Source organism: Cheilinus undulatus, linkage group 7, assembly GCF_018320785.1.
Source record: "Cheilinus undulatus linkage group 7, ASM1832078v1, whole genome shotgun sequence".
Classification (NCBI taxonomy): Eukaryota; Metazoa; Chordata; class Actinopteri; order Labriformes; family Labridae; genus Cheilinus; species Cheilinus undulatus.
Genome location: NC_054871.1, coordinates 20,318,569 through 20,339,606, shown reverse-complemented (window position 1 = coordinate 20,339,606; position 21,038 = coordinate 20,318,569). Strand labels below are relative to the sequence as shown.

The 21,038-nt window shown below is 40.4% G+C and overlaps 1 protein-coding gene across 10 annotated transcripts in view; it reads right to left on the bottom strand.

Annotated features, from left to right (window-relative positions):
* Positions 1 to 21,038, bottom strand: part of ptprsa (protein tyrosine phosphatase receptor type Sa) — a 321,629-nt gene that overhangs the window by 238,876 nt on the left and 61,715 nt on the right. For all 10 annotated transcript variants that reach the window (XM_041791166.1, XM_041791171.1, XM_041791168.1 and 7 more), the window contains exon 2: positions 8,700 to 8,790. The gene's annotated coding sequence lies outside the window, so the exon portion shown is untranslated. The remainder of the gene's footprint in view (positions 1 to 8,699; positions 8,791 to 21,038) is intronic.

Genomic DNA, 21,038 nt, shown 5'->3' with positions numbered 1-21,038 from the left:
TTGGCTGACCGACATGCTGGCTCTCAGTGGCTCCGTCTTCCTTATTTGGTAGCGGAGGGTGGGTGTGTATCAGGGGGGTGGGGGCGGGTGAGCTGCGGTGGCAGGGGGGGAGTAGCGCCGCTCTGTTTACACGCCAGGTCAAGAGGTCGGAGCACCAGAGTGCCGTGGAGCAAACACAGATCACTTAAAGACAGTAAGAGAGAAGGGAGAGTCATCGCTTCACGGCCGTCAACTGGATGGATCGGGGCAGATTCACCGTGAAAGAGTGTGATGGAGTGTGTGTGTTTGTGAGGAGGGTGGATAACAGTGGTGAAACCTCAGAAAAAAAAGACTTCTACAGGTAATTTCTACACACATACACGTTCCCGCTCTTGCTCTAAGGCCCAGGACAGTTGAGGGGAGTCAGTGGAAAGGAAATTAAAGGCAACCATCCTTATAGTTTTGCTCTTGTCCGCTTGACTGCCCGCATGCCTGCCTGCTTGCCTTTCCTCGCCTTGCCTGGCTTCCCTGGGCAATGTTTATGCTGTGCCCTGCCCAGGACAGAATAGATTCGCCCACACAGCACTGTGCTCTCAACCAGAACCTAAGTAGGTCTGGCAAGCTCGAGCCACAGTCCCATTCACTCTCACTCCTCTGGATTAGGCCCCTATGGCCCGGGGCAACACAGCAATGACTGCATTAATAGACTGAAGATAGCATCTCTTCACTCCACCCTAAAAATATATACAAGCCTTTTCTATTAGGACACATCAGCAGGTTGTTTGTTTTCATCCATCAGCTTTGGGAAGTTTTGCAGGAGAGTTCACAAACTACTTGGTAAACTTAAGGTAGAAGTTTTGGCTGTCTTTAGTGGTGATGTAACAATACCTCACGCAATATAAACTGATATAAAAATGGACAGTTTAAATCTGTTTGACCAAAATTTAAAGGAGGACTATTTTCTTAGCCAGCAGAGGGTGCTATCTGCTCTTCATTTTCTTTCAAAATAAAAGCATGTTGTGTTTTCCAAACAGGAGGCAGTGTATCATTAGCTATCATTGTCAAGAAGCAGTTGAGCTTGAACTCTTTAAAAGAAAAATGTTGTCATTTTGTACACACTTTTGTGCACTAATGCATATTTAATTATGTATTTAAGTCTTAAATACTGCATATGACAAAATAAGCACTGTGAAACTGCCTCCTACTTCGAAGTCATGGTTTTGGTCCTGGGTGGATTATGAGCGGTTTTTAAACATTTTTTGATATAAAAACACATTTTTCTGATCTAATAGCAGAGATGGTTTTCTACCACCCCCTTTGCAAATACCTTTCATTACCAACACTTAAAGTTGTTAATGAGTTTTTATTAAAAAAGTGCATAATCTAATGTTTATGATACATTTACAATAAATTACAAAAAAGTTTAAAAACTATGTTGATGACAGAAAACACTGGCTTTAAAACTCTTAACACAGAAATTATGCATATAGCATTAGTTCAGGCAGGCCACAGAGTCAAGTACTGCCATAAATGAGATCTGCTGATCTCACGCAAGCCTTCATCAGCTGACGGCCAGCTTATTTGCTGTAAGCCCGCAATTGGCTAATCGCTCTCTTCCTGCCTTATTTAAACTTCTCTTGCCTGGCTACACTTTGCTGCTTTCTTTGCAAGCTCTTGAAACTCTCCTCCACCCCAGCTCCTCCTTTATTCCGCTTCTGTCTTAAACATTGCCATTCTATTGCTCTGCTCTGGGTTTTGCTGCTTTTCTCCCTGCCATGGGTTTAGCCTCATGGAAGGACAGGGGGAGCTGCACTACCAAACATAAATCACAGCATAAGTGCTAATTAATAACTGCTAATAAAGAAATATCCATAGCGTCAAATCATATGTGTTTCTTGGCCCATGTTGTGATCATCAGTTGAGTGTATTGTTGCGGAGCAACTGAAAGAGGGCTCTAAAGCTTAAAAGTGAAATCTTTTTGTGGTACATTACATTTAAAGGCAGAAATTAAGTTTGAAGGTGTTCCAAGTTCCCAGGAAACAACCAGAAAGGGTCTCATTATAATACAAAACATAAAACAAAAAGGGGACTTTTTAAAATTCATCACGCTGCTTCGTTTTCCTCCATCACTGTGAGGAAAGTGTAATAAGCAAAAACATCTTTCAACCCCGAATACCATGAAATTACATGCGCTTGCATAATCAAATTCATTACCTCCAAACTTGGGGTCAATTTACATTTCTTTAAATGCAGCTACAAACAACTGGAGCGATGATAATTGAATAATGCTAATTCATTGCTGTTTTTTGTTCTCTCTCTTTATGATGCATATTTGAGCTTGTTGCTCGCTCAGTTCATGTGCAGTGGAGGCACTTCTGTGATGAGTATGGTGGCAGCTTGCAGGGCACATTATCCAGCCTGTCAGACACCCAGAGTCATGCTACGGATAACTCGGCTCTGTGAGAACACAGTGCCTCTCAACGCCAGCTGTACAGATTAGCAAAGCTTTGTTTAATTGTGCTGCTAACGTCCTCAGAGCCACTTAAAAAACCTAGTGCTCTCTTTTGCTTAGAAAGTGTGTTTAAAGCACAGCCAACAGTTGCTGCCTGCCTGTCCATTCAGGTGCAAAGGCCTCGGGGAATTGGCCGAGTCAGAGACGCTGCAGAGGGAGGCAGAAACAACTGCAGTGATGGCAGGTAAGAATCAAGCTAAAAAAGATGTCAAAGTCTGAAATACAGGATGATAACACAAATCGTGGTGGGCTGAGGTTTTTCATTTCCTTTTATAAATTAGATTTCATATGTCAAATATTGTTTGGGATATTTTTAACCACGAGAGCAGCCACAAGTATAATCCCCACTAAAGACATTATTTGAGGGCTAAGCCAGTGAATGATCTTGTTTTTGTACTTCAGTGAATAATTTTAAGATAATTACAAAATTGTTTGTTTGAATTTGTTATCACCAGTTAGTTTAACTGAAGATTAAACTTTGGAAGCATGTAACAATGGAAGACGCAATTCCATTTTAATGAGCAGTCATTGCTGACAAAATAGGCTTTTTAACTAGCGAATGATATCATTCTTTTATTAAAAACACATTCATTTTCTGTTCAAACTTAACATTTTAAAAAAATATGCTCATGTAACCACAGCTATTGTAAAACGATTTTGTGTAGCACATTTCAGCTACATAACAACATCTGAGGGTCAGTCATAGGGCCAACTATCAAACGTGGCAAAAATCCATCTGGCCATCCATGGTGTTCCCCATACCTACAAGTTCAACATACAATAGCTGCGCCGCGATCCGCCATGGAAAAGTACTGCAGAGTATATCACTACCTCTCTAGTAAATCGGAACAGTTCCACTGCCGATGTGTCCCAGAAGCAGCACTTCAGTGGAGATACACAGCAGGTCTATTTTTGGTACCAGCCACTGTTGAACTGTGCCAATCCACACAGACCAGATCGACCCAAACAGCCAGAAATACACAAATAGTGTCTGGTCACTTCAAAACACAACACCTTGCATGACCTCCTGATAATAAATCAACACAATATTAAACCACATCTCATCCTGCATTTTTCTGCAGGAAAACATCATAATTTCACATGAAACCGCACATCAAGCATTGACCTTTTAACTTCATAATGTACTCACTGATGGTAGAAGCAACACAATCATGAAATCATGCCGAAATGAATGCCAGATCAACCCCAAAAAGGCAATATAATCAGCTGTTGTCACACCACTCCTGTGTGAACTAGTAGTTCCCCCCGTGATCTCTGCCCTCTTAGCTGCTCAGGGCTGCACTGCCAGTGTGAAAGGTCGTTTGCCTGTGGTTAGAGCAAAACTGCAGCACTGCTTAGCACAACACAGCCAGTATATGTGGAAATTATGGGTAACACTGCATGAGCATAGGCAGAGGACTTTCAACATGAGTCGGCTGAAATCATACAGTGTATACTCGTCTTTAACACATGCATATACCCAGGGCCATCCATTGGGGGGTAAAAGGGATAGCTTTCTGGGGCCCAGCCTTGTGGAAGAGCCCACAGAGGTAAGCATAAACATAGTCCATTCTAACTTTAAAATATTGCCTCAGTATAGTTTACACAGTGGACTGGCCAATCGAATTTAATTTCAGACTGTAATGCCTCAGTGGGACCCTCAAAACATTAGAAGTGCCAAAAAAGAAAGATGAAGAAAAGGAGACAACAACTTGATAAGTTCCAAAACCTTATCGTAAACAGGTCAAAAAGGTGTGTATTAGGCAGAAGGCTAGCTTCAACACTGCTGATCTGATGTGCATGCATTGATGTAACTAAATCCCATCTTGCTTGGGAATTTTTAAGTAGGCCTACCCTTTTCTTTGAGTGGGTCTGCATGTACCTAGAAACTCAACACAGCTAAATTATGCCTCAGATAATTGTGGAACAAAGTGTAAAATGTGCAACTTTCCAACCACTGGCTGTACTTTAAAATTCCTGTGAGGGTTTTTTTGTCTGTTATGAGACACTCTAAAATTAATACAGCTGCCTTAATGTGACTCACAAAATCAAACTAGATCATCCCCAACATAATTGATTATTTCTGTGTTTTTATAACACTGATGGAAGGTAGGTATCAAACAGGCAGAAACAGCCTTTTTACTTGCTGAGAAAACATGACTTGCACATGTATGGATCAAGATTAGCAAGGCAATAGCATCTTTGTGCACAAGGGGGCGCAAAAATCAACATACACTGAAAGTTCCTCACTGGAGCTTTAACAAATATTACTAGCACTTGTTGACTTAGCACAGACATAGCATAGGACTAAAATATGTTTGAGAAAACTTTGAGATGATACCTAAATTATTAAACAAAAGTCAAGCCTATTTAAAGAGAAAACATTTTGAATATCTATGCTCTGCTGATGTGTAAATGACACACAGACATTAAACAGTCAGAGTCTCCCCGTGCTCTTTCAATTTCCGGCTTGTTGAGCCCACAGTGGGGCGTCCAGATGTGCTTTCTTTACTCATCACTGTGTCTGCAGTCAAATGAAGCAGGTCGGTGTTTCCTTACAGTCTTCACGTCCCAGTATGCAAATACGGCTGTTCATACCAGACTGAGGTGACTAGAAGCTGCCGCCCCCCTCCCTAGCACATACAAAGTGGATGTCTGGGCATCTGATCTGACACCCATTAGCTCACACTCATCCGCAGTTCGTGCTTGTCTGCTGCCCTGCCAGCAGCACTAATAATCAAGAGATGATATGAAAATGAGGAGGGGGGGCGGTGCAGTGTATGGAATGTCGGTGGAGTCAAGTTCAGTAGATATTCCAGCTCAGAATTAAACTCCCTACTGGACTGGAGCTGCTCAGATGAGGACATATTACTGTATGGGCAAGAGATTGCATTGTGACGTGATGGTGTAATATCTGGATGAATGGGATTAATCTACACAAACGTACAATACAGTGAACACATATACAGACGGGATAAGCTATGGAAAATTAAAGGCTAGGATTTACGTCTAAAATTGATTACTGCATGGAAGAAAATCATGCATACAAAAGTCTATTATATCCTGTAAAATGTCACCAGTTTGCAGAAACAGCTTGTGGTGTGTGATTGTGATTAAGACTTTAAAATGAATATGAAATATATAGATAAACTGTTATAATTAAAAGTAGGGTTGATTTCAATTAAAGCCGTCTTGCAGTCTGTTGAACATTATACGTTAAAAATATGTAACTTTTCCAGCTTTAAATAGTGATGTCAAGTTCTATCTTATAGAACAATAACTTTCAGCAGGGAGAATGGTGTGTATCCCATTTCCACAGAGGGCCCCGGCTGACTGCTTTCAGGACAATGTAACTTTGGTAGCCGTAGCCCCCTCATGAGTAGTGTGTACAGCATTGCAGCACTAGTTTACACACCAGCCCTCAGCTTAAAAGAAGCCAGTTAGCCCAGATGTTATACATTACCTATTGCGGTGTAATTTTCAGTTATATTGGCATCATTGTTGTCTCATGTTTAGCAGTTTAACTGCATGCAGGAAGTCAACTGACTTCAATTATATCTCAGGTTTGTAGCTTTGTAAGTTTGGAACCATAAAGATTTATCACAAGTGGTATGTAATAAATTACCCTCTTCATTGTACCAATTTAGTCACAGCCTATAGACATCATTGCAAGCACTGATTATATAAACACACATACTCCACATGCAATGAGCAACAGATGCTAGCTGAGCCATATTTGTGCAAAATACACCAATATTACCTCATCAGTTGATTTACAGTGCCTGTGACAAATATTCACCCCTTGGATGTATTACCCATTTTATACCTCAATCATGGTCAATACAATAAGTCTTTCTGACAAAGATACAAGAAACAACTCTTTATGTCAAAATGAAAGCAGAATTTTACAAAATAATGTCAATTTTAGAAAAATATGTAAGGTAACTGCATAAATATTAGTAAATGCACCTTTGGCTGCAATGACAGTACTAAGACTGTGTGGACAGGGCTCAATCAGGCTTGCACATCTGGACACTGCAATTTTAGTCCTTCCTTCTTACAGACTGAATAAGATTGTCCACCGAGATATTCCTTTATTTTGCCCTATTCATTTAATCCCTACATTTACAAGCCTTCCAGGGCCAGCAGCTGAGAAGCATCCTCACAGCATGATGCTGCCACCACCATGTGTCACAGTGGAGGTGGACCAAAAAACGTTCTCCCACTTAACCATGGAGTCTCCCACATGCCTTTTGGTGAACAGTAGCTTTCTCTTAGCCTGTCTCCCATAAAGCTTTGACTGGTGAAGAACCTGGGCAACAGTCGTTGTAAGAAGAGTCTCCCATCTCAGCTGCTGAAGCTTGTTACTTCTTCAGAGTAGATGTAGGTGTCTTGGTGGTCTCTCTCACTAGTCTCCTTCCTGCATTCGTACGCGCCGCCCCATGCTACCTCAATAGGTAGCATTCAGTAGTCTCCTGTTGATCAGGCAGTGTTCTGTTAAGCTAGCCAGGAGTTGTAGTTGAGACTGAGGTCTTCTTATTCACCTTTTATGGGTTTTTCTTGATAAAAATTTCCCATTCTTTCTCTCAAAGGTGTCCTGGACCATCCATCTTCTTTGTTTTCACAGGTTTCATATGTTGTCAACTTAATTGTGAAAAAACACTACAAGTCCAAGATATAACTCAAGAGTGCATCTCTCTTGCTGCCAACTGCTCTGGTTGCCCGGCATTGAATTTGATTAACCAGTGACTGGACCTTCCAGACACGGGTGTCTTTACACCATAATCACTTGGAGCACATTCACTGCACTCAAAAAAGCCAAATTATATTGGCTGTGATTGATCTCTGGCTTTGCACCCTCTATCTGTCTGCATATTTAAATCAGGGTAGGTGTAACAGCAGTGTGTGTGTTTTGTGATGGTGAAGATGCACTTAGAGACCTTAAGTTGTCGCAAAAACACACCTAACATGTCTTTTTTCTAAGCTTCTTGGAATTTTTAGCTGGTTATTGAGCAGGCTGAAATTAACACTGATGTTTCTTTATGACCTAAAAAAAATAAATATAGACCACCAGCAAACAAATTAATTATTTCTGTAAATAAATGTTTACTGTCTGAACTGCTGCTGGGAGTGGGTGTCACATGTTTCATCATTTTTTAAAGCATAGTAGAGTTCCTGTCAATGAAAGCAGGACTAGAATCATTTACATTTTAAAATTAATAAAACTACCTTCTTACTGTATGTAAAGGACAAAATCATTAAGATTAGACACACCACTTTGTCCACAGGGGGATAAAAAACAAAATCAGCTTTGATTGATTTCCAAGACAATACAATACAATAACTTTATTTATCCCTGCAGGGAAATTCAATTGTCTGGAGTCTCTCTCATCTGTTTACGGTAGTATTATAAAGTCTAATTGCTGATGGAATGAAAGATTTTCTAAATCTTTCTGTCCTGCAGCGCTGGGATAGGAGCCGTCCTCCACCGTTGTTTCTTCGGTATTTTAGGGAGATATGAAGTGGATGACAGTATATGTGCAAACATTTTGCAGTAATTCTGCACTTAATGTTGTGTACCAAAGCGGAGTGACATGAAACAACTGAAGATGGGAAAAGTTGAGTGACTTAGTACATTTTAAAATCTTGCATGATAGCTTTCAGTGCAAAATTCCATCACTGTGTTTTGTTTGAATGAAAGAAGAGTGTGAGAACAGAAGGAGCTCCTCAGTGCCAGTGTGCTGTGACAGGTGGATGATGGCTCTCTGTCTGCCTCTACTCGGCTGTCAATATAGATGGATGTGTTTAGCACCGGGAGCACAGACAAATGTGGAGGGAGATGACACGTGTCGTGTTATGGTGATGATTAGTAAGAGGATGTAAGGACATTGAACCAAACTCCACATGAACACTGCTGGTCAGCCAATTACACAAAAACTCTTCAGAGAAAAAAGTATGAATTCAGAGCACTTTTATGATCAAGTCACGAATATGGCCGGTGATTTCGGAAGGGTGGACTTGGAATATTCCATTTCTTGGCATGTTGAGTTGAAGCAAACTTACTAAATAAGAACATGGATAGACTGATAACTCAGTGTAAAATCAGTTACTTAACAAGGCTAGAAACTCCATCTGGAACCAAATCACTTTCCCAATAAGATGCTGCAATATGCAAAGAAATATTCCAATAAATTGGGAGCCAACTTACCACTGGGTTGTTTTCAAAACCTCTTTAGCTTCATATCTTCAGCTGCTCCAGCGGCTTCTTCTTCTTCTTCTTGTAACTCGCTCACTCGTACCTTTAAAGTGGGAGGAGAGGGAAAGAAAAAGAGTGGGGAAAAATGAAAGAGAAATATTAATGAAAGGGACTACTAAATGAACTGCCTCCTCAAGTGGTAGGAGGGGGAATTGGACAAATGCTGAGATGAGTTTCTCTCTCTCTCTCTCTCTCTCTTTGCTCCTTGCCCTTTGTGACCACAGGACGACAGTTCTCGGGCGAAGAGGAGGCTTGCTGCTGATTGCCTGAAAGCGCTTGAGTGCGAATCTGCATAAAATCCCTCCTGGCCTTTTTTTGATCATTTTCTCCTTCACATCTCTAATGAGCCTGGTCAAAAAACTGTGGGGTGTGTGGGTATCTGTGTGGGTGTGTGCATGAGTGTGGTAGAGCCACATTTTGAGTAAGTTTATACTTTATTTTAATTATGTATTTTATTCTTAATGCAAGTGATTTTTGTGTGATTGTGCATGTGTTTCTAAATATTTCATGCTTCTAAAGCCGTGTCTCCTGTGCTGTCCCCGCTCTCTGTATTCATCTGATAGCCTCAGTCAGGTGTGCCGAGCTGGGGGGCCATGGGTGCACCCTAAGGAGCCTGCACAGAGCGGCTGAGGAAGGTTATCTCCAGTGAAAGGTCAGGAGCTCATCATTACACTGTGCCCAGACTCTCTAGTACTCCAGATAACGATATGAATATCATTGTGGGAATGCACGACATGTGCATGATCAATTAACGCAGATGCTTAGGTGAGGCTCTTAATGGAGGGATTTCCCAAATACACAACCTTGATTGTTGTTGTTGTGTTTTCCCATCAACAGTGTGGACTTTAGCGCTGAGTACATGCAAAAAAAAATGATTTAGATATACAATATTTATGCAGGGTCTGCATACTGAGATCACATTACCATGCAGATACAGTGGAGTGCAGGTAATGAGAACACATAATTCATAGCAAGAGCAAATGCACTGGCCATGATGTAGTATCATTATCCACAGGGCATAACGGAGGATCACTCTGTGTTTTCATGCTTTGATTCCTGAGTTATGCTGACGGCTGCTGCTGTGAAGAAATCTGCTTCTTTAAGTAATTAAAAACTGGACGTTTGCATCATCCAGATGAGGCTGTGTGATATGAACTCCCTTTTACATTTCTAATTTAGAGGAATGAACCATTTAAAGAAAATATATAAGAAATGGCTGAATTCTGAGGTAAAAGAGCAACTTTGTGCCCTGTGGTAGTGGAGAAAAGGAAATATTTGGACAGCAAAGAGGACTAGAAATGTCTACTGACTCTTATCTCTTCTCCTCCTCCCCTTTTGCTCATGAACTTGCCTCTGCTTGTAGACCGCTGGCTCCCAGCATCCTCTATGGGCATTATTACCTCGACGGTGGACGGTCAACATGATCCTTTATTCTGACAGGCCACCGGGGTCAGGTCGGCCTTCGCTGGCAAATCAGTGTCAACTAACAGGCTGGCTGCAGAGGGATACCCTGACACACCCTCTGCAGCAGCAGGGGAGCCAGGGCAAATGCATATGTATGTAGATTTAACACTAGATAGACCATGGCAGTCATTCGGACTGTTTTCACATTTGTAATATGTATAACAATTCTGAAATAAAAGTTACAATCCTGAAGGTCCCTGACTTTTGCTAAAAGTGTCGATATTTTAATGTAAAATTTTATCCAAAGAAATTGCACAAAAGGAAGTAAATATGATCACTTCTACCTCAGAAGAGGTAGGTTTCGATGCACTTATATTAATTTTTCTGCAGTGGCTGCTGCATTTGCACTGTGAAACTAAGAAGTTGAAAATACTCAAAAGGTAACTGATAACTTAAAGGTTTTTAAGCAGTGGAAATAGTATTTTTTGAGAGTGAGAAGCTAAAATATGGAATTTCTCTGCTTCTCATCCACTTCAAATATCCCCAGTGTCTTTCATATATTTAAATTCTGAACAATTATGCCCAAATTAAGCTTATTTAAGTCTGAAAAGTGAACTTTGACCCAGAAAATGCTTTTGCACAGAGTTCAGTGCATCATCCTTGCAAAGCTCACATTGTTCCCCACACGCTGGCCTTCTCTGAGTAGGTAACTTCACTCATGGTGCAAAAATGTGTAATGCTCAAATGCATTCGGGGAAAACTATGCAGATTAAGGGGTGATTTTCAAATAATGTTTTTACAATTACAAAAATATTTTAAAGTGATCTAGTACTGTTTCCAAGAAACTAAAAATGGGTTCCATCAACTCAGATAAATAGAGCTGAAATAGGTCATTTGAATCTCTAAGCTAAAACAACTAATGTTCTTTAACCACAGTTTACTGTTCAGTCTAATAGTATGGTTGCTTGGCAGCAAACCAGGCTGAGGAGGTTTTAGGCTGCTATTAAAGAGGTAGTGAACACTGACATTTTTTTCAGCTGCACACTGAAGTATCCGACTGAACTATGATAAAACACATCAATGCTGGTGTTATTTCTGACTGATAAAAACCTGCATTTTATGGCTTTTAATTAGCCCAAATGGACATCTGCTTTGAAAAATCTTTTCTGAAAAGGCTTGGCTTATGTGACGTTTCTAGGTCACAAACTTTATATAAAAAGGTAGAGCGCTACTGCCACTAACTGACTTTTCAAATTAAGAGACCACTCCCATCCTCTCCTGCACCTCAGCTCCGAGGGCTCCGGCTTTAGTAACACTGGTGCTGGAGCCAACAGCCCAAACAGGTAGTGCTCAGGACCACCACGGTCCACCACCACACTACAGCCTGCTACAGGGGACTCTGGAGGGGAAAAATCTTTCACCTCAAAAGATCACTCTGAGGCAGCAGTGCTGCAGGACTCTCTGTCACTTTCTGGCAAGGGGACGTCACTGTCACTCCCGCCTCATCTGGAAAACCCCATCCTTTTCCCCTCCCTCCGATCAGTACTAAACTGCACATTTTTGTGCAGTTTTCAAAAGTCTGAAGTGGGCGGAGTTAGCTTTGAGCTGGGAGTTTGCTTCCACTTTAAATTTGCCCTTTTACTGATCAAGGGCTGTTTTAACGGGGGGGATGATACTTATACATCACCTCTATCCACTTATATGGAGAGAAATATATCAGAAAATATTGTTTTGGCTGTCATCATAACATTTCATCATGGCTTTGTAAACCGAATCCACCTCATAGTTTACAAATTACAGCTCATAATTTTAGCACAAAGAAGTCCAACTAAACATGCAAAAGCAGAAACAACAAATAAGAATTTGATACAAAAAATAAATAACATGACAAAAAACGTATCAAAAATAATATCAACAGTAATAAATGGAAATACATTTTAATGTAGCAAGTTTCTTTTACTGTATTGGCCTAAAATCATTCACTAAGTTGAAGCTTTGATGAAGGGAAACTTCATTCTGGATATCTAATATCATAAACATCTTATTCACAAAAAAACTGAGCAAATTGCTCTGGGATGTTAGAATGAAAATATTGGTAATATTGGTTCAGTTTGTAATCTAGCATTCAAAGTGACCTCCCATGGTTTTTCTAGTAGTTTTGAAATCCTGGCCTTTAGTGTTGGTAAAGAGCATACAGGGAACATGTACGACTTGTGGAGCTCAGTGAACCTGTTAAGGGAATAAATGCAAGTGTGTGTGTAGTGGATTTAGAAAAAGTGGGATTTTTTTGGCAAGTGTGCCCAAAAAAAGTCTGGATATACAACGATGTGTGTTTGCACACACGAGCATGAATGTGTGAGTAAGAGAGAGAGAGAAAGAAGAGATCTGCAACACTCTCTCCTCCCACATGCCTGGCTGCCAAGACGAGCGCGGGGGAATTTGTTTAATGTACAGCATTTATTCACTGCACACACGCTGTTGCACTACCGCTTCCTCCGACGCATGAGACACTCCCTCGGCCGGGCGAGGCGCCATTAATCAGCCGGAATGAAGGGCTAGCCGAACAGCACGGAAGCTAAAGCTCACCCCAAATTAACACGAGAGAAAGTGGAAATCTCCTCCTCACAGTAGCCCACAGGTGAGAGCGTGACGCTCAAACTCTGTTCTCTTTTTCTTTTTTCTTGCAGTGGATCAAGGCTTGAGTTATCTTTGTCCACTCATGTGGAAAAGCAGCTCCGGTTTGTTTTCTCATGACCCTGCAACATATTGGCATTGAATTTAGTCACCGTGCTGGGACAGATGGCCGAGCATCATGGTGCACGGCAAATTGGGAAATGAAAACATGCATGCTCAGAGACGGCTCGGTGTATTTTCTGTCCGGCAACGTGACCACAACCGGGTACATTCAGTGAAGAAGAACAGGGAACTGTACATGGAGGGAAATAAAAGCACAAAAGAAAGAAAACACAAGGCTGACCTACTCCCTTCAAATGTCAACAAGGCTTCTACCTCAGAAAATCTAAAGCCCATTTCAACCTTGGATGATGAAATGTCGACACAGTTTCTACCTTGGTTTGACAAAAGAAAATACATCTTGTTTTTGTCTTTGAGTGAAAAAAGCGTTGCCATAGGAGCACTAACTCATCTGTCCTCACCTCACCTCCATCAAGCCCATCACTCCCCCATTGTTCAGCTTTAAAGCACTGATATGCCCTAAAGCAATTAATAAATCAGATCTTCAGCAGAGCAGAAGAGGTGAAAAGAACAGAAAGGCTTGACAAGATTGAAAAGAATGAAGAGGAAACGTGAGTCAAGCGGAGAGAGAAGGTGTGAGTAAGGAATACGAAGTCTAGGAAGGGATGTGTCAGGGAGAAGTAGGAGGAGGACAAGTTCAGGAAGAAGAGAGCAGACAGGGGAGGAGCAGATAAGTCGAAGAGAAGAGGAGGAGTCAAAATGCGACAAGCTGGAAGAGCGGAAAGCGGCTAGGGAACGACAGGTGAGAGCACTTCGGAGGAAGGAGGATGAGAGGAGAGGAAAGAGGAAATGACAAGATGTGAGCAGGAAAAGAGGAAGCAGGGAGGATGACATCAAGGGAGAAGTAGAAACAGGTGAGCTCAGATTTGTACGTGAACGAACGCAGAACACAGCCCTGAATCACTGACAGATTTGCACTCTTGTCCCAAAGAAAGAAAGAATTAAAGCTAGTTTTGAACATCCTAAATGCATAGTTGATGTGTAAATACAGAAATGTCGTCTCTGTCTTTATAAAATTCTCATCTTAGTCCTTGTTTGTAGATCAAAGCATTCTTGTCATATTCAGTCTTGAAAGTTCTAGTCTGGATTTAGTCGACAAAACCAGGAAAACATTTTAGAAAAAAAAAAAAGGAATTTAGTCTTTAATGTTAGTCACCCTTTAACTGTGTAAAGCCTGATAACCTCAAATAATGGCAAGAAAATTCTCTTGACCTGATTTGTTGATTTAACATTTTACCAAAATCCCAAAAGAGAAAAATTGCCATAAAATTTCACATTTTTAATTGTATCACATTTGATACATGAGACGTTTTTGGTGACTGATAATCCACTGGAGGGCTTTTTTAAAAAAAATCATATATCATATTATATTTAAAAGGTTTTAAAGGAAATTACTGTCCATGTTTAATAGAGGTCTCATAAAACCGTATCAAATATGATACAATTGGCTTTAAAGGTTTAAACTTATTTTATTAGAAATATTGTAAAATTCCTAAAAATGCCAAACACTCCTATTAATGCACTGCTGATACTTTCATTACTTTAAAATGTACTGTTGTATGTTCTCCATGACTATGAATCAATTTTTCGTTCGAAGTATTTTAAATGTTCAAAAAGGAAAGTGATCTTATGTTGATCTATGCATATTTGCACATTGACGCTGAAACTTTCATTTGCATTATTTACTTTGGAACAGGTTGGATTTTTCATGGTTTTTTTTGGCATCAATTCAAGTCATTTAAATTGGTGATTGATTATTCACATCAGTATCTGCTGCTCACTTCTTGCTGTTACTCGCACCCCCTCCCCTCATCTTCCTCTTCCTTCCACTGAAAGCTCACTTTAAACACCATGAATTACCCGTGTATTAAATGCTTGTATCCATGGAACATAATTGATAATGTGCCAAAATTTGTACTAACAGCCACGCAGTGTAACAGAGACTGGATTGAAGAGTTGCCTTCCATCCCTTCAACTTGGCACAGTGCTATGACCCAAAAGATGGTGCCATATGAAGCTCTCTGTTACCCCATTTCCATTTAGCCAGTTCCAGTACTGGTGCTTTGCTGGTTAGGTTCAATTTTAACAACCGTTTGCTTTACCATGGGCTGGAACTGGCTACTACAGCTATGTCATTAAGTCACTGAAATAAAACTTAGCATGCTCTGTGAAAGTTTGCAACAGCATCAAATACTCCGCCATCGTCTCTGGTATTGCTGTAGCCCAATTCAAGGCTCCTGTTGTCTAACAGGACGGCCGGTTTCCATGCAGTGTTGATTATATCATAATGTGCATTCAGAAGTGGCCAGTCACCTCCCTGGGCCAGTTCTGCTTTGTTTTTACCATACTTCTCACCATACTTTTACAGTCTCCTCTGAAGGAATGTTAGGATGATTTGGTATAATAGCCCTTTCAGCTCATACCACTCAGCACAGAGCTGACAGTTTCCTCCTCTGGCACTCTACTATGCATTCCTTTCACTCGCAGGAATGTAAGCTTCCTGACCTTAAAAGAGAGATGCTCCTGGAATTTACTGCATTCATACATAAATTGACCTCAGCCATGTAACAGTGAATACACAATCTGCTGCCCTTACTACACATTATTTTTGGATATTTTCACTGTGTCTCAGAAATACGTCTGCCAAAGTGGCCTTTAGCTGTTCTAATAAAAAAGATATGTAAGTCAAAAGTCAGAGGTCCCTCACTAGTCAGAAAGTGTAGCTCTCTAGACGTAGTGTCCTTGGACATGTCTCTACCTGATCACTCACTGTAAGCTGCTCAGGTTTATAGCACTGACTAAATGCTAATGTGAAAAAAAGCAATCATCCTCATGGAAATTACCGCTTCAATTGAAAGCCATGTAGCACTGAAGCACCAGTCAAGGCCCCTTTGGGCTTTGAGAGTAGAAATAATGTAACATTCATTGGAAATAAAACCTTTAGTCATTTAAATGTATTCTAATCTACTCCAGGCAGCATTCTGACCTACAAAACACTCCAGATGACCAAATGTCTAGATAATTCGCTTGTGTTCTCTCCTAGCATTGTACTATTACTTATCTAATGTCCATCTATTAAGCATGTTGGTCCCGTATCTGAGACAGTCATTGTCAGACATACTTAGCTAGACCTTGTAGAATTTCATCCATTTCAACATTGGTACTATAGAAATGAATGAAGTCACATTAACGTAAAGGTTGCAGCAGCGCAAGGTTGAACACGGATAGCCTTATAGCTCATGCACTCGATTTTTTTGGTGATAAAAAGAGATTTATTTTCTTCCAGTTTCCTCCCATTTACAGACCATCCACCCTTCCCTAAAATTCACTGCAAGCAAGAGGGCCATGTGATGACGTCCAGAAACCACAGTCCAAAAAGTTAAATCTTTGTGATTCTTTCTTCTATTACTAGGGTATACACTAGCAAAAAAACAGACATAATCTTAGGTTATTAACTCCATGGTAGGTAAATTCTGCCAGAGAGCTCTCAATCAAAGTAAAAACAAAAAAGTAGGACAAGTAGAGATGCCCTGTTCAGCTCTGTCCACCTCTCCTGCTTGCTTTTTGCTTTTTATTGACTCTGTTCAATAAAAATGCTGATCCTAAACATTCAAGTGTCAACTATTTAGAGTGGTTTGCAAAAAATTCCTACTTTCGCAATTTTCCATATGTTTGTCTTATCAAAAATGAGTGACATAAAAATGGTTTAAATGATGAAAATAAATTTCCAACCAGTTTGTTATGGTAAAGTTAAACCTGTTTAAGTAGTCAACAGAGGTGGAAAAAGTACACGTGTATTTTATGCAATAAAAAGTACTGTTACTGTGGTTAAAACTTACTTGAGTAGAAGTTACAGACTTCATCAGTACCCAAAGAAAACACATAATTGTGGTCATTTGAGTAAATAAAATTAGTTACTTTCCACCTCAGGATACAGCCACAGAACAGCAGCATCCAGTAGTTCCCACTTCTTCATGGAGCACCCAATCTTTCTATGACAGCAGCAGACATGCAGTGTATGTCACTATGACAAGAATCAAACCAATAAATGCATAAAAATAAAAAAAATTCCAGCTTTGAAAAATATTGGAAATGTTTGAAGTAATATACTACTAAATTTAAAAGACACACAAAATAGGAGTACATAATCTTCATTATTATAGACATTTCAGAGCCATAATTCTACATACTGTTTGCAGAAAAACCTGCCAGAGTTGATAATGAACTTTTACAGTGACCATAAAGTATTTGACTTTTTTTTGGAGAATTGGTACCATAGTTGACTCTTTTTGGAGTTAAAACCCAACTCTTCTTCACACTAATCAGTGTTACTTTAGCTCAACACTTCATTGTTGTGTTACAAATTTACTCTAAGTGATTTTTTTTGGCAACAACTAAAGTATTACCCTCATTTTATGATGCTGGATGGTCTTTGAGACAAATATGACAGGTGGTCTAATAAATTTGTTAAGCACTGTATATGTAATTAATAGCTAAAAGAATTGGAAATGTTGCTAAATTAAGATTTCAACACATCAGTGGAATATTTCCTTTCACTTTGGGTGTAAAATAAGTTTCTACTAATTGAATTATTGACACATTGTGATGTAATTTTAATAATTACAGAAGAGTGACATTTTGTATCAGACACCTGAGACAAAATCAGGTGTTTTCTGGTAAAGATGGAGCTAAAAGACAAATGCAGAGTTGGGAAACATCCTTTGATGAGATTTAAAACACCACCCTTTTCTGTTGACCGTCCCATGCCACAGGCAGGAAGCACCTGACTCAGTTGATAATTTCACTCATGGTGCAAAAGGGTCTAACATATCTTAACACATTTAAATATGTGTAAAACAAATCTTAGATCAGTTGGACAAAAACTGAATGCATTAACACTGAATGTCATTTCACTCAGAATAAAGTTAAACGTACTCTTCAGGGTTAAAATCAACTCTACATTGTTTAACACTGATATTTCAAACCTCCAGGTTTTGCTGTGTACCTTAAATCTGACTACCAGTTAACCCATGTTTCCTCAGAGTCCATTGATTCCAAGTTCTATGATGAATAACTGAATATCCAGTCAAACTCATTGCACACGACATATGAGCAAATACCAAATTAAACTGAAGTCCCGGCTTAATGTGCTGTCATACACTTGTTGTGCTCTGTTGGATTTTATAAACAGGCAGCTGAACTTGCCTTCTAATAACAGTAAATGAAGAAACTAATGTGGAAATATGTCACAGTTTCACTGTTTTGAAGCGGTGCCAAGGGTCATTAAGGCTTCGATGGCAAAATAAGTTTAAAATCCATCAGTAATGCAGCGTTTGACAGAAAACACTTTTCTTCCATGCTATCAAAACTTTATAAAACTAAATTCTGCTCTCTTAATGTCACACAAGCACACAACTTCTGTAAATGCTGCCATGTCTGAATAAAGCCATGAGGATAATGAATGTTAGAGCCATCTACATGTCTGTAAAGTACCATTATTCTAACAGATGGGTTTAGCCAGTAATGCCTCACATCTGTGTCTTCAAAAGGCTTTATTAAAGAAAAAACTAGAAAGAGTTGAAATCAAAGTATCTAATCCGCCCTTGGCTCAATTAAAGTATAAACACAAAACGAGCACAAACATATCCAAATTGCCTCAAATTCCCTAAAATTGGCAAGAACTGCCTTCATGGAAAAAAAAAAACTCAACACAGCACCAGAGTGCCTTTGTCCTGCAACCTCATTATTCTTCACTGCTGCTAGCTAATCCGCTACCTTTGTGCTCTGTCAGAGAACCTCTGCGCACACTCAAACAGCACAATTGTCAGATGAAGCACTCCAGCAATGAGCCACTCCAATGAAAGTTTCATTAGCGGGGCCTGTTTTGTGCAGATAAGTACAAGAGCGTCCTGCATCCTCTCTGCAGAGCTCCAGCCAGGATTTCTGACATGCATTGGTTAAAAAGTCTGTGAGGTGAGCTTTGTATGCACACCTGCACACATAAGGAAGTTCTTAATGCTCATTGAGTGTTCCCATGCATGTGTGATTGTCTTCTTTTGTGTGTGCATGTAAGTCAATGTGTATGTGCGTGCTGCACACAGTGACTGATATTCAATTAGTCCACCTGTCACCTCTACACGGCCCGACATTCCAGCGCACAGTAAATCAACCCGCCTGACAGCCCCCAGGTCGATATTAATATTAACGCCTCCATAAATAATGTTATTGTAAGCCCGCATGTTAATGGTTCATGATATCACAGGAATGATGAAGTACTGCGAGCGTTCTATTGTGAAGGGCTTTAACAGGAGAGAGAGATGGACTAAATCCCCTTCCATGTCCTTCGATTGGTGACATTGGGTTGGAAAGGCGCCGAGGTGGTCACAGCTGTGTTCCCGAGCTCGACTGGCGAAGGGGGCGGGTGTGTATGTGCGTGTATGTGTATGTGCATGTGTATGGTGGATTGGTTGGGGGTTAGCGAGGGAGGCTGTTGGGACTGGACACAGTGGATTAATTATTACAAATCATCTCCCCAGCCACATGTTTATGGCTGCTACTCAAACTGTTGTCTGACTATCTGGTTTCTATCTCGCTCACTGCAGTGAGTGCACCGTGACAAGACGGGTTCTAGGTTGAATGGACGAATGGATTTGCTTTTTTCTGTTACAGTGGCCCATATTTCACACTGACAGCAAAGGTATCACTGTAACATCTTTATGTGGGGGCTGCTAATCTCCAGATTAACCGTTGGTTGGATATCGATGGTTGTCATCAAACCCAGACAGTGGGGGTGTTTGAAGAGTCAGCTTCCTGACCTGACCTCTCACCCAAATCCATGGATTCATGGCATTATGTTCATTATTTTAGATTAACCATTGTCTAACCACGAATTCCACTTAGCAGGCCAATGTTGCAAGAAATAAATAGAAAAGCACTCGGAGAGCGCAGACCTCCGCCATTAGCCCTATCTCCCAATAGTAAAGAATCCTTCAAAATTCCTGGATCCAGACAGTGATCCGGATCAGTTCCAAAATCTAATCAGTTCTTCCTTATGCCATTTCTGACATTTCCTGAAAATTTCATGAAAATCCATCCATAACTTTTTGAGTTATGTTGCTAACAAACTAACTAACAAACAAACCCTGCCAATCACATAACCTCCTTGGCGGAGGTTATAAACTGACAGCCTTTCCAGAGAGGTTCTTTGCAGATGATGTCAAGTAGTGATTTCTGCTAGGGCTGAAACGATTCCTCGAATTATCTAAGTGATTCGAGACAAAAAATTCCTCAAGGCAAATTATCTGCCTGGAAAATCAGTCAAATCAGTCATGTATCCATATACACGTCCATGCTGTAAGCTTGGACATTGCGCTGTGTGTTGCACGGTATGCTGTGTTTCGCACAGATGGCTATTTGTATGGTACAATGCACTTGTTTCAATAACAAGGGAAGAGAAGTTGATGCATTGATGTTGACAGGCATGAGTCCTGCGTTCTTACGCATCCACTGGCTGTGGTTCCATGGCAGATATGGCGATATGCCTGCACCAGTGAACCTACGCAGATCTCCGAGTGTACATGCTGCCTGCACGATTTGCCGGTGTGAGACAGCGCTCAGTTTGTGTCTGTAGACTTCAGGGAATTTCATGAACTTCTCTGATTGACCCAATGGTTTCACAGAAACAGTCAAGCTTCACGATTCAAGTCCTGCTTTGGTGCTTTCCCCCCCTCTCTCTTTTCGCGTGGGCACATTATACAGTTAATTATAAATTATCTAAAATTCAGCACACTGACGTCAAAATATTTTTCAAAATATTTTAAGCAATTAAAGAGCCATTTTGTAGAACATACTCGTTCATGAACAGTTCATCATCCCTTACCCCACAAGGTTTATTCAGTTTACAGCATATCACCATTTCAATTAAAAGCATATTTGTAGAAAATCAGGAATTTTTAATATGTTAAATGGGCTCAGCTAGCCTCTTGGCTCAACCCTGACCCTGTGTCTGGCTAGATGAGGTCTGCTGGACAGAGTAAATTGTGACATTGATCACCTCCATGCAAGGCAAACCAAATCAACTGTGTGAAAAAATCCACTTTTTTGTAAAGTGCAGGGATCATACACAATGTATGT